This window comes from Lygodium microphyllum, chromosome 13 (genome assembly GCF_053477565.2).
Source record: "Lygodium microphyllum isolate KBCC chromosome 13, Lygodium_microphyllum_v1.1.10, whole genome shotgun sequence".
Taxonomy (NCBI): Eukaryota; Viridiplantae; Streptophyta; class Polypodiopsida; order Schizaeales; family Lygodiaceae; genus Lygodium; species Lygodium microphyllum.
Window position 1 is genome coordinate 102813434 of NC_141147.1, and position 14205 is coordinate 102827638.

Below are 14205 nucleotides of genomic sequence, written 5' to 3' on the forward strand. Positions count from 1 at the left end.
AATATATGGATATGTCATTTTGCAAGGCTACTATGAAGACTGGCGTTGATGGCAAGTGCCAAATGTGCTCGAGATCTAGGGGGCTAATGTTTTTAATCATCTGATTTTTGGAAGTAGCACTAGCGATGAGTTCTTTGGAATCTTGCACTCCGGTCAGGTTCTAATCACGATAGCTAAAGCCTTTTTGAGTTGCTCCATATCTACATCCACAAGACTCTTCTTCCTGGACTCCCTCCTGAAATGCAAGCTACAAATTGGACACATTTAGCATATAACTGGAGTCATTGATAAATTGGATCATTTGGTTGCTGTGTGTGAATGTCTTACAGCTCTGTTACACCTTACTGAAGATTCAAACTCCACTACCTCCCTCACCCACATCCAAGAGATTACCAAAAGGTTGGGATTCTCATTTCCCTTCTCCATCTCCCGGCTTCCTTAATGTATATTCTATTGTTACTCTTGCTCAAGACAAAGGCAAGGCTATCTAGATTGAAGAAGATGAATATGATCTTGACTCTTATCTTTTATGAGATTCTATAGATCTATTGTCCTCTATTCGCATGAATTTCTTAATGCCCACACTTTGTCCACAAATTTCTTTGCTCTCAATGTTGTGATGAATCAATCCCCCAGTGTGGTTAATGCTACTTTTCCTTCTTGGGCATATTTCCACTACATTCTTTAGTAAGATAGGGGTTCTTGAAAAGGTTGGTACTTTTCGTATCTGATCAATTGTTGGTAAGACACATGAAATCAAATTACTAAATTACATAATGTATGTTTATGTCGGCCTAAAATCTTGGATAAATCTGAAACTAGCACAATTGATATTTTTAATGCTATGACACGGATTTGTAGGAGGCTTGAAGCAATGATGGATTTTCATACATCCTTAGGTCAAAGTTTGCTATTGTTCAATGTGCACACTTTGTATAGATTTTCTTTGAACTCTTGCTTGGAGAAGTGGTAGGCAATAAATTGGATGATGTCTTTAGAGGTTAGAGAAGTAATTTTCAAATATGAGAGATTTATTATATGGTATTGGGGCTCTTGATATGAGCACGAAGAAACACTTAGCCCATTCTTTACCTATGCAAATTTTATTTTACTGTAAACAAAGAATGAAGTAGGAAAATAGACTTCTTAGATAGTGTTGGTCAAACTATATAGACCATTGAATAGACCATCAAAGAGGTCAGTCAATAGCAGAAGATGATCTCTCTTTTTCGAAAATCTACACAAGTATGTTAAAATTGGTTTTGAATACAATGCCGATTTTTGTTGTAATCACTGTTCATGCTAGCCCTATAATAATTCTAGACAACATTTCAAGTATGATAGGAAGTATTCTTCTTGAAGTCCACAGTATCACTCTAAGGCATTGCAATGCTTTGAGTAACAAATACTCAAATCATGCTAATTGTCACAAATATCACAAAAGACATTCTTATAGAGGTAAGAAATTGGACAATGCAAAGTAGAGCAACCTTAAATGCTATAGATATGGATGTTTTTCTCATCTGGCAAACAAGTGTCCTATAAAGAAAAAGAACTCAACAACCTCCAAAGAAACAAAGGTGAATTTGCACTATCTTAGTGACTCCGAGTCTAGTGTCTCCTCTACAATAATTGGCTTTGGTCACAACTCTTCTCTTTATTCTTCTAATAGTGAAAGTGAGGATAGTTTATGGTATTCTATTATTGAATATGATATGACATCATGATCAACTTTATTTTGAGTCAAGTTTGGATATATCTACTTTCTCAATTGCTACTACAAAATTTGCTAGTTTTAGTGAATCTATCGATTATGAAACTTTTGTGTTTGTAAATGCTTATTTCATTCATTTCTCCTCTTTCTCCAAAAAAAAAGATAAACCTTTTTGTTGCTTTTAGCCTTAGAAAAAAATAAAAAGGAAAGGCATACCAATTCGACAATGAGGATTCTGATCCTATATCATTTTTTGAAGAGTTGTTTGATAAGAAGACTAAAGAGAAACTTAGACAAGAATTCTTTCATAATCCTTATGATCGTCCCAAACCAGGTATGCTTAGTTCTGATACAATAAAAAATGTTTGATAAGAAGACTAAAGAGAAACTTAGACAAGAATTCTTTCATAATCCTTATGATCGTCCCAAACCAGGTATGCTTAGTTCTGATACAATAAAAAAAGCTAATATGTTTGTTCCACATACTTTGGATCAATTGCATCAATTAATGATAGTTACTCAGTTTATGCAATCTTTGCAACAATCCATCCAAGAGGTTCAACATGAGAGTACATACATGGTACAAGCTTTTCAACAAATGCAACAAGAGCTACATTCCCTATGCAAAGTCCTCAAAAGAGTCCTCTATAGATAAAAGCAAATTGCACAAAATTCTACTGATGTTTTAGTAGAATTATAAAGTTGCAGTGCCAGATATTGGACTGAGACCAGTAAATCAGATCAGATTGTTCTTTGCCAAACATGTGATACATAGAGTCAATGCCTTAACAAATGGTAGACACATTCCTATGATCCATGTACAACTCAAAAATACGCCTAAGTTTTCCTTATATGTAGATGCTTTATTGGATATGGGTTCAAGTCTAACTATTGCTCCTTATGAATTATTTCCTCATGACTGCATCCAGGTGTCTAGCCCCATTATATGGAGTTGTCCAACCACAAAAGAGTCACTAATTCATGTGACAAGCCAGTCATCCAGGTTTCTAGTCCCACTACTACAAAAAGAGCTCAACACTCATGTAACTAAAATTTAGAAAATTACTTCTCATCTCCACTCTTTCATACATGAAGACCCATTCATGTTTTGGGAAAAAAAAAAGCCTATGCTATTGCCTTACCTCTCAAAGTCAATGCCATTCCTACCAAGGTAGTACACCTAGGAATGAAAGAAGAAGATCTTGAATCATGCAAACAAGAAATCCAGCCTCTGCTTACTAAAGGGATAATTGAGTCAACCAATTCCCCCTGGTCGTGTCATGCTGTTTATGTAAATAAGCACTTAGAACAAAAAAGAGGTAGGAAAGGATTGATGATTAATTATAAGCCTTTAAATGTTCATCTTATTGGCCATGGTCACACGATTCCATTGAAATATGTGCTAATTAAATGGATCAAGAAAACTAAAATCTTTAGCAAATTTGATCTAAAATCATGCTTTTAATAGCCCAAATATCATTATAAAGCAAGTTTTGGTGGATTTGGGTTACCCCCCATGCAAGAGAGCCTCCTTTTGCACATATGCATGTTTGGAAAATTTAACGATGCCATAGGGAGGTCGGCAATGCGAGCCATGGAATGTAAATTCAAGATAGGTGAGAAGTCTCTTTTTGCGGGCATGCGCACGCACACAAGTGTGCACGCACACGCGCGCGTGCGCGCGCACACACGCACGCACGCACGCACACTCCCTCCCTCTCTCTCTCTCTCTCTCTCTCTCTGCTGGTTGCCTCTCACCCTTACTAAATCCATAGATTGTACTCCATATCTGTTGCCTTTCATCTTCCCATCTCCTTTGTTTTTTCTCTCTCTCAACTAGCTGTTCTCACCCTTACTACATCCATAGATCGCCCTCCATATCCTTTGCCCTTTACCTTCCCATCTCCTTTTTTTTGGAGAGAGAGAGAGAGAGAGAGAGAGAGAGAGAGAGAGAGAGAGAGAGAGAGAGAGAGAGAGAGAGAGAGAGAGAGAGAGAGAGAGAGAGAGAGAGCATCTCAATACACTAGTAACATCATTATCATGCTTATCTTAGCCTTGCTCATTCGGTTGATGGTTTGTGTCAAATTTCTAGTTCTCTATTGCAATTGTGGCATATGATGTGTTATTTTACCTTCACAATACCAATGGTATGATGGATGTTGAAGTAAGAGTCTCTCCAAGTTCAAGTACATTGACTTACATTGGAGTGTATATTGATTTGCTTTGAGTTGAATATCCACATGTATGTAATAACTTGTTGTGGACCCTCGGAGCACATTTAGGAACAAGGGGGAGAACATTGTTTGCAAGTGATAAGAATAAGGCATTACAAATGGTTCTTGGACATGTTGGCATGGCCCATTGCAAATAAATAATGTGGAGTACCCTTGATTTGGAGAGATTTGGAGGGTGGGCTTTGAAAGGTTGCCATAATTTGTTGCATCCATAGTCCAAGCTACCAATAATAGAGCACATATTGATTGGTTGGACCATCTAGAATTATGTAGGTCAAACTTTCTTGGGCTTGATATGCCTCTCATTTGATGAATAATGCATGGCACCAGAGGAGTAGGGCCACCTAGCCAACATAGGTCTTGTGGTAAGCTTCACATAGTAGCCAACATTGTGATAAACAAGCAAGCCAGCCTAGACAATGCTGAGTTTGAAGTCATTTCTATAAATGCCATGTAGCTAAATATAAACAAAATTGCTATCCATCTTTTAATCTCTAGCTCTCTCCACACTAGCCATACCTTTTGATCTATAATTTTCATATCAGCCTAGTTCGGATGAAGCTATTGATCTTGTAGCAATTGTTCATTGGTATTATATAAGCATGAATACATGATATACTTGTGTATCTCATCTATATGTTATGATTTGGACTACCCTTTGGCTTGGTTTTGTTTATGCAATTTTGTGGAGATTCCATACAAGCTTAGCCAGGTTCTAGTTCCATTGTACATGTGCTCTTTGATGGTTGCTTTCTTGATGCCTCATGGTTGATATCTATGCGTGGTTTCTCTATGTGTGGTTTCTCTTTTGGTCAATGTAATTTTTGTTCCCTTCATTAGTTGATGGTATTGTTAATCTAGTGTTGTGAAGTGGTTTCAAGTGATTTGTGTACTCGAAGTAAATCCTTTGAGTCCTAGTTGAAGCTGGGTGTATATTGTTATTTAAAAAAAGTTCATTATGTGCAAAAATTTGAGTGCATACTTTGGAGAACTACAAAATTTTCCAATTCAAAGTGGAGGAGGGGGCATTAGATCCTTGTGACTTCATCTACATTACATATCCATCTCTAATGCTAACATTTCTCTCTCATGCATATTGTTTGTATATTAGGACTTTTATGGTGGCATTAGGGGTTTATTCTTCTTCATGGAGGGACTTATGACTTGGACAAAGAGGGAAATTTAACATATAAGAGTTGGAATTCTAGTACATTGTAATATTCATATTAGAGCAAGTAATATGTTCTTGTTTGTTATAATGCGCACACATTATACTAATATTGTATTGTGTATGTTCATAAGAAGGATGAAACATGTAATGAATATTGTAACTTTTTCAACACTACAAATATTGATTAATGGAAGGATTTTCTTAGCAACTTTCCAAAATGATTAGTAGACTTAGCCATCACCAAAGGGATTTCTTTAAACACCACGTTATTCCTCATCCCCTAGATTATGATTAACATTTTCAATAATATGATGTTCAAAAATCTTGAAAAATTTGGAGAAGTCCTCCCTTTAATTGTAAGTGACGTTTGTCTCCCTGTTATCATGTTATCTAGGTTAGCCTTATTAATCCAAATTAGTACTTTCCTCAAAAGTAAAGAGGAACACTTTCAATGTAAAAACACAAGGAACACTTCCTCCAATGTATCATGATAGAATAGACAAATGTTAGGCATTTGCAACCATTTGCCAACCTATTATTGAGATAGGAAACTTAGTATTAAAAAAATCCCATAAAAGGATATTAATTTTGCAAAGGGAGTCACCTTTTTGCTCCTAATCAAAATCTTCCTTATCTTTGGCACACATAAGCATATCTTCTTTCTTCTAGATATGAATTGCTTTTGCTAACCACAACAAATGCCTCATAACTTCTCTTCCACATTGAAAGAAAGATGCCCCCAATGTGAATATAGCTGGCTCATTTAATATATCTGATGTGAAACATAGGTCGATTCTGCTTTTTTCTTTGCATTATATTAACCAACTGCATTTAACATAATGAAGGCATTTAACGTTCAACATAATCAATCCAAACCTGCATTTAACTTCAACAATACTTGGCCAATCCAACAAGTGTGTATTCCATACATCTAATGAAGGCTTAACATATTTTCCATGAATACTTAGCCAATCCAATAAGTTTGCATTCCATACATCTAGCGAAGGCTTAACATATTTACAATGAATGCTATGAGAAATCCTATGATTTGAAACAATAGGAGGACCTTTAAAAACATGGATAGCCAAACAAATTGACAAAAAAGGAAGGATACTCTTTTAACATAGTCACATTTCCACTGATAGCCTTGAAAGATGCTTTGCCACATGTTATTATGAAGAATCAAGCTCATCTTTCGTAATTGACATGACAGCTATAGACCTTAGTTGTCATCTGCATGTGTGTGTGCTAAATAAGTTGGGCAGACTAGACTTCACTCTATTTAGTATGATGGTTAGTTAGACCTAGTGTGACCTATCCTTTGTTATGTCACTAGTCTAAGGTGAGAAAGTTAGATGAATAAATAATGAAGAAGAAGCATGAGAGTACTTTGCTCTTTGAGCTTGCTCTATGTTTGTGTCTCTCTATCCCATTTTAAATCTCAAACATGGTATCAGAGCTTGAGATCCAGAGAGCTTGTGAACCCGGCATTGGCATCATGGGAGCTGGAGTGTGAATCTCTAGTAGAAGGACATTGGCAACCATAACCAATACTTGAATGGTATGTATTAGTGCTTTTGAAGTCTATATTTGTTGAAGCCTATTGAGGCATGGTAGGAAGGATCAGTGACTTGTATTGGAGCCTTTGGAGCATGCTTTTGTGGCTAGCATAAGGAGTAAGTATTCAACGTGTTCATCTCAAATTTGCACTTGTTGACTGCATAGACAACACAAGATTTTGTCATGTTGATGAAGCTGGAGATGTTGGCTATCGTAGTTGGTATGCTAGGAACTATATAATGCTTGCTGTAGCTCATGAGAATTAGAAGCAAAGGCATATACTCAGTAGCCCAAAAGAAGGTAAAAAAATTAGCGGGAATCTTGGGATATGGCGCCTGCTTCTGTTGAAAATGTTAGGCATGTTTTAGCTATCAAATGCTTGATATTGGCATCCCCAAACATCATGGGTTGCTTAAGAATATGCATGGCATAATTCTTAGACACATGGGCATCTTGAAAGGAGGCTGAAGTACACCATTGGAAGTGTATTCATAGGTAGGGTGTTGTCCTGAATTTATGATAGCTCCTACTTGAATTCTTGAAGCTCAATGAAGCTTGGTTGGTATTCGCAAATGCTTGGATGTTGGTACATCATCATGGGATGCCTTATGAGCTATTGTGAGCATTGGACATTCGGATCTAGGATGTACTTGTAGGGTGAAATCTGTCCAAGGATTTGATATATTGCACTGAGAATTTTTGGAGCAACTTAAAGCTTGTTGGATACCCATTGATGCTTGGCTTGTGCCACATGCTTGTGGGATAGTTTGTGGATGCAATAAACCATCAAATGCTCAATTTTGATGACTGTGGTGTGTAGGCTTTCCAAAGGTTGTGGAAAACTTATTTATCACTATGTACTTGGCGAAAGAACAAATATTGATGTTTCTATGGCTATGTACTGATCCCTAGAGGTGATGCTACATGTCTATTGTGGTTAAGGTTGATTTGAGCTCAGAATACTCCTGTTTTTAGCAGAGTTTATATTGCTGGTAATTATAGATTGTTGTTTATTAGAGAATTTGAAGGATGTCTACATGTCTATTATGCAATCAATGAGACTCTTATCTATTGTTATCACTCCTAGATGTTATAACATATGCCTAAAAATGGTTGACATGATTTTGAGATGAAAATTACTCGCTGATACAGAGAATTTATTTCCATAAAGTTAATGGACTGAAATTGTCCTACTTCAACAATGACTTATTTATGCACCTTGAATGAAGGTTTTGGGACTCCCATGTTTGCATCATGTTTAGATGAGCTGAATTGAACTGGTGCAAAGTATGTACTTGTGTTGTTTGGATGCTATACAAGCATCTTGATCAGTGGAAGATTAACTTGGTTTGCAAGGATTCGATTAGAATGTTTAAGACTATTGTAAATACATAGAGCTATCATCATGCCAGATGTTGAAAGGGCAAATAACATCACACAAATAGTGGGTGTGAGAAGTTGGATAATAACAATTATGCTATTTGGAAGTTCTTTATGGAGAAATTTCTCATCAGAAAAGGCTACTAGGATTTGGTAATAGGTATTGAAGTTGAGCCCAAGCTTCATGACAAGACTCCACCATATGTTGAATAGATGAGGGCACATTGTGCGTAGATGGAGAGAGCCTGCATAGTTTTACACTAGTTGTTATTATGTATTTCAGATCCCATGGTAATGCATATTATAGATTGCAAGACACCTGAAGATGCACGGACTATCATGATGCGATAGTATGGTACTATCACTAGGGCAAGAAAGATATAATTGAAACATAAGTTTAACACCATGGACAAGAGAGGATGCTCTATTCAAGAGAATGTAATAGAAATCAAAACCATTGTAGATCAATTGGCAACTATCGGAACTGAAGTAGAGGATGAGGATTTGGTTGCAATGACCTTGAATGATTTAGGACTTCAATACAAGTCATTTGATACGCCTAGCTCAATGATATTTGAAATACTAGACTTTAATGAGTTAGTCTCATTGCTTATTCATGAGGAGGTGAAACTTGGTTTAGTTACTAGCTCAAGCAGCTTGAAAGGTAGAGATGCAGTTTTCTAATCTAGGCCATGGTAGTCATGGTAGGGGTTCCTTCGAGGAACTTAGCAAAATGCATCTCACCATATGCAAAATTAGCAAGGTCATAACGCTAGAGGTGGTGGATACTCCCAAGTATGGGGGAGATCCAACTCTAGAGGAAGAGGATCTTAGCAATCACACATAGTACGCATGATAATGCAAACAACGATGAGGATTGTCACAATTGTGGGAAATATGGCCACATTGCTAAAGAATGTTGGAAAAAGCAAGCCAATCAAAGAGGCAGACAGCAGGGTCACTATGCCTCGTCCAGTCATGTAGAGCATGAGAGTAGCGACATGTTATTCGCCATGACTTATGTATGGAACAAGGCTACTTAGCAGGAGAAATGAGATGTTATATGGTATATTGATTAGGAGCATCAAATCACATGACACCACATGGAGAGTGGTTTGATGAAATGAAAGTAGGAACAAATGGCTATGTATGCACTAGAGATGACACTCAGTATGACATAGCTCATATAGGAGTTGTTCCACTGGTCATGCTTGATGGTAAGAAAAAGAACTGTATGATGTTTTGCATGTTCCATCAATCATGAAGAATTTGTAATTTGTTGGCCAGATGGTTGAGCAAAACTTGCAGCTATGCTTTAACAAAGATGGTTGTTTTATAGAGGAATATGGTAGAGGTTATAAGCTGATTGCAAAGGGAAAAATGCATGGCAAAATGTTTACATTAGATGCAAATATTCTTGAGTACTGAAAGCTGAAATGTTTGCTCATGATGATGTAAGTGTCAGAGACATAGATATCTTGCACGAACACATTGGACACATAAATGTTCAAAGGATGAAAAATGTGCATCATAAGGAGATTGTTTCAGGTCTACCAAAATTCAAATATGCTAATTTGGGATAGGTATATTCAGTATGTCAATTTGGAAACAAGCCCAGTTTCCTTTTGTCAAACATACTTGGAACAATAGTAGACCCTTGCAGCTTGTTTACTCGAATGTATGGGGACATGCACATAATGTATCTCCTTGGAGGGTCTTAGTATTATGTGACCTTTCTGGAAGATTTTAGTAGGTATACATTTTGAAGCATAACGATGAAGTTCTGGAAAACTTTATGGATTTCAAATGTCATGCAAAGAAAGAGTTCAATTGTTATGTGTATCATGCTTATGATCTCATGGTGGTGGTGAATATGTGTCAAAGGAGTTTGACAAGTACTTAACTAAGCATGGGATCAGGAGACAGTTGACATGCAATTATACTTCACAGCAAAAGGGAGTGACTGAACACAAAAATAGGGTCAGCCAAAGAGAAAGATATGCCTCTTTCTTACTAGGTTGAAGTTGTTCTAATTATTGTTTATGTCATGAATCAAACACCTATAGTTGGCATACATGAGAAGACACCATATGAGAAGCTTTATGGTCATAAGCTTGACATCAGACACTTGAAAGTATTTGGCAGCATTGCATATGTGCATGTACCTAATGAGAGAAACTTGATCCAAAAGCAGTGAAGGTTGTTTTTATTGGTTACTCATAGGAGTGGAAGGCTTATAAGTGCTATGTTCCATCTACTCCATGAGACTTTGATTAACCGTGATGTGGTATTTGATGAGCTAGCATCTTGGTATGGTGCTAAATAGGTAACAATTCATGATGACTCTTCACAAAGTACATATGCTAAAAATGGGATGTAGGATACTACTACTGATAGTGGACCTACACATGATGTATCTGTTAGTGTTAGTCCTAGACTACACAGTCATGGATCTCAATCCACTGACATGGATATGTCAGTGAGGGGGACATTGTACATGGATAAAGGAAAAGAGAAGGCACTTGATGATGTAACAAGTCCATTGACATCGGGATATGATTCCACTGACATAATGAGTACTTGCAGTTGTTACACGTGGTGTTAAGCAGAGGTATATATCGCCTCATGAGAGGGCGAAATCACATAGTGCACCATAGCCACGAAGATCACAAGAAAATAAAAAACACGTTGATAGATTTACTTACAGTGGGTACATAGCTAAACACTATACATACATGACAAATGTAATGAGTTACGAATAACCTACATCATTTGTAGTCAAAGATGAGAATTGGTACAAAGTAATGGATGAAGAGTATGATGCTCTTCTGGGAAAGCCTATTGGATGCAAGTGGTTTTACAAAGTCAAACGTAAATCCAATGGCTTGCTTGAGAGACACAAAGCTAGGTTAGTTGTGAAGGGGTATGCTTAATAGTATGGGTTGGACTATGAAGAGACTTTTAGTCTTGTTGCTAAGATGGCAATTGTATGGACTATCATTATATTAGTTGCATCCAAAGGTTGGAACCTAGAGATCATTATATTAGTTGCATCCAAAGGTTGGACTATGAAGAGACTTTTAGTCTTGTTGCTAAGATGGCAATTGTATGGACTATCATTATATTAGTTGCATCCAAAGGTTGGAACCTATATCAAATGAATGTAAATAATGCTTTTCTAAATGGCGACTTGATGGAAGATGTCTATATGCATCAACTAGAAGGATATGTACATCCCAATTATCCATCTTATGTTTGCAGATTAAAGAAAGCAATGTATTGTTTGAAACAGGCACCATGGGCATGGAATGCAAAAATCAGATTATACTTATAGAGAATTGGATTTCAAATGGGTAAAGCAGACCATAGCTTGTTCATCAAGAAGGCAAAGAAAGGCTATGTGATTTTGGTGCTTTATGTAGATGATTTGGTTATCACAGGTGATGACACATAGGGGATTGATGAGATCAAATTGATGCTACACAAAGAGTTTCATATAAAAGATTTGGGAGAGGTGAAAAATTTCCTTGGTATTGAGGTCATATGCACACCTCAATGAATCTAGATATTACAAAACTAGTATGTATGTAATATGCTAGAAAAGTATGGTATAATGGAATGCAAGCCCATGGATATCCATTAGAGTAAAATGTCAAGTTGACAATTGATACAAGAAACAAGATTGAGAATGTGACTATGTACAGACAGATGGTTTGTAGCTTGATTTATCTTACCATTACTCAATTTGATCTTAGTTATACATTTGGGTTGATTAGCCAGTTCATGCAAAGGCTAAGGAAACCTCATTTAGATGCATTGAGAAGGATTATGAGGTATGTAAAGGATACTCTACATTATGGACTTATGAATATGGTAAGCCTCTTGAGCTTACATGATATAGTGATGTAGATTGGGTTGTATGTGTATACAATAGAAGATCAACAAATGGTTATGCATTTGGTCCTAGCAGTAGCAACATGATTAGTTGGAGTAGTAAAAAGCAACCCACTATGGCTCTCTCGAGTATTGAATTAGAATACAAAAGTGTAGCCTTAGCTGCATGTGAAGCTGTTTGGCTAGTTAAGATGTTAGATGATTTGGGAGTATAGGTGGATAAACCAATCAAGTTGTATTGTGACAACATCAGCAGTGTGCTTTTGGCCAGTAATCCTATTTATCATGCTAGATTGAAGCAAATTGAAGTACATTACCATTTTATTAGGGAAATGGTATTTGGAGGCAAGACAGATCTTATCCATGTGAAGACAAAAGACCAAGTGACATATATCTTTACCAAATCACTAGGTAGAGATAAGTTTACTCATTTCACTATTACTGCTTGGGATATAGGAGGTGACTTGAACTTGACAGGGAGTGTGAAGAATCAAGCTCATCGGTCATAACCGACATGATAGCTGTAGACCTTAGCTATCACTTACATGTGTGCACTTTAAATAAATCGGGCAGACTAGACTTAACTCTAGTTAGTATGATGGTTAGTTAGACCTAGTGTGACCTATCCTTTGTTATGTCACTAGTCTAAGGTGAGAAAGGTAGATGGATTGTTGAGATATTTACAATCACACCTAATTTAGCCTCTTTGTACGAGGCAGTCTAAGCTTAGGACGTGCAGGCTGCAGTAATCCCATATGCACAAAGAGGGAAGATTACTATCCACCCAACAACTATAAAGCATTGTACTTGAATACCACTTTTCATATGGAATGAATACAATGTCATGATGCTTTGTACTTTCAGTTAAGTGTCTTGTCATTGTCAATCATACACAAGATTGTGTTTATGAGTCCAAGTCTCAATCTTGGAACCTAATTCACTTGTGTAACAAACAGTGTCTTTGTCTCTATCATCATGAGTTCATTCTTCTTCTTCCATCCACCATAGTTCACTGCCATGTCCTAGATCCCGCTCATTTCAACATGGTATCAGAGCCCAGTCAAGCATGGCATTGCTTCTCCAGCCTCTCTTGATTCCTCTCAACCTCTATCCAGCTCACATCCAGCTCAGTGTGAGTGTATGACTCCAATTTCTCACTTGAACCCCATAGCCACTGTTTGGCAGCCATAGCCAAACATGACATACATCACTTGGAGCTTCTATATCTTACTCTACAGGCCAAATCAGCTCATGATTCCTTCTGTGGACATCCTTCTCTACTCAAGGCACTCCTCCCTGGCATCTCAGAGTGCAACATTGGCCTCTATATGATTCAACATTGACGAAATTCGTTGCATTGTCCAGAATTGCACCTGCTCCTGTTCGTATTGCTGGCATGCTGCATACAGGTCACAATCTTGCCTAAGATCATAGGGCTTTTGAAGCCCATTAACCAAGCTTCATTATCATATAAAAATTTCTAGAAATGGTTGAGGATACAATGCACATAGACTGAAAAAACCAGGGCTTTCCAGAAACCCTAGAGTTGGTAGCCACCATAGCCAACTTCTCAAAAGCTTCAATTTTCTTCATTTTCTCACTCCTCTTGGTACATTGAAGCTGCTGCCACTCTGATCTAAGCTCCTAACTCAGTTTCTAGCAAGGATTCAAGTAAAATTTATCCATCAGTAGGAGGGGACTCAAGTTGAAGGACAAGACAAGCATCAAGAGTCAAGTCAAACTCAAGCTCCTCCTATACTTCATCTTCTCACTCTTTATTTACTCTATTTGGCCAAGCCAACTAATATCACTAAGATCTACTAATCATATTTATCCATCACATCAGCAAGGAGGGGAATCAAGTTGAACAAGTTGAAGGGGTCACATCAAACATCAAGCAACAAACAAGCATCAAGAATCATCATAGTGTTTCTTGATACTCTCATAGTGTCTTTTTGGCACTACCCTCATTTGTGTCCTTTGACACATTAGGTTTCAACTCTTTTTTTGATGGTCAAAAAGTCAAAGATTTGAAGTTGAGTTCCAATGCCAAACACAAAGTTTTTTTAAGTGGATACTTCTCAATAACATGTATCTTATGGCCCATTTACACTACATAGAAGATGCTACCTATATCCAAATGCCATCAATGTATCCATTTGAAGACCTTGAAGACATGAAAGTGCAAAAGTTTGAAGATATTTCCGCTGCCTCAAAGATTGTACCTTTGCTTGAGGGGGACCATAAAGACA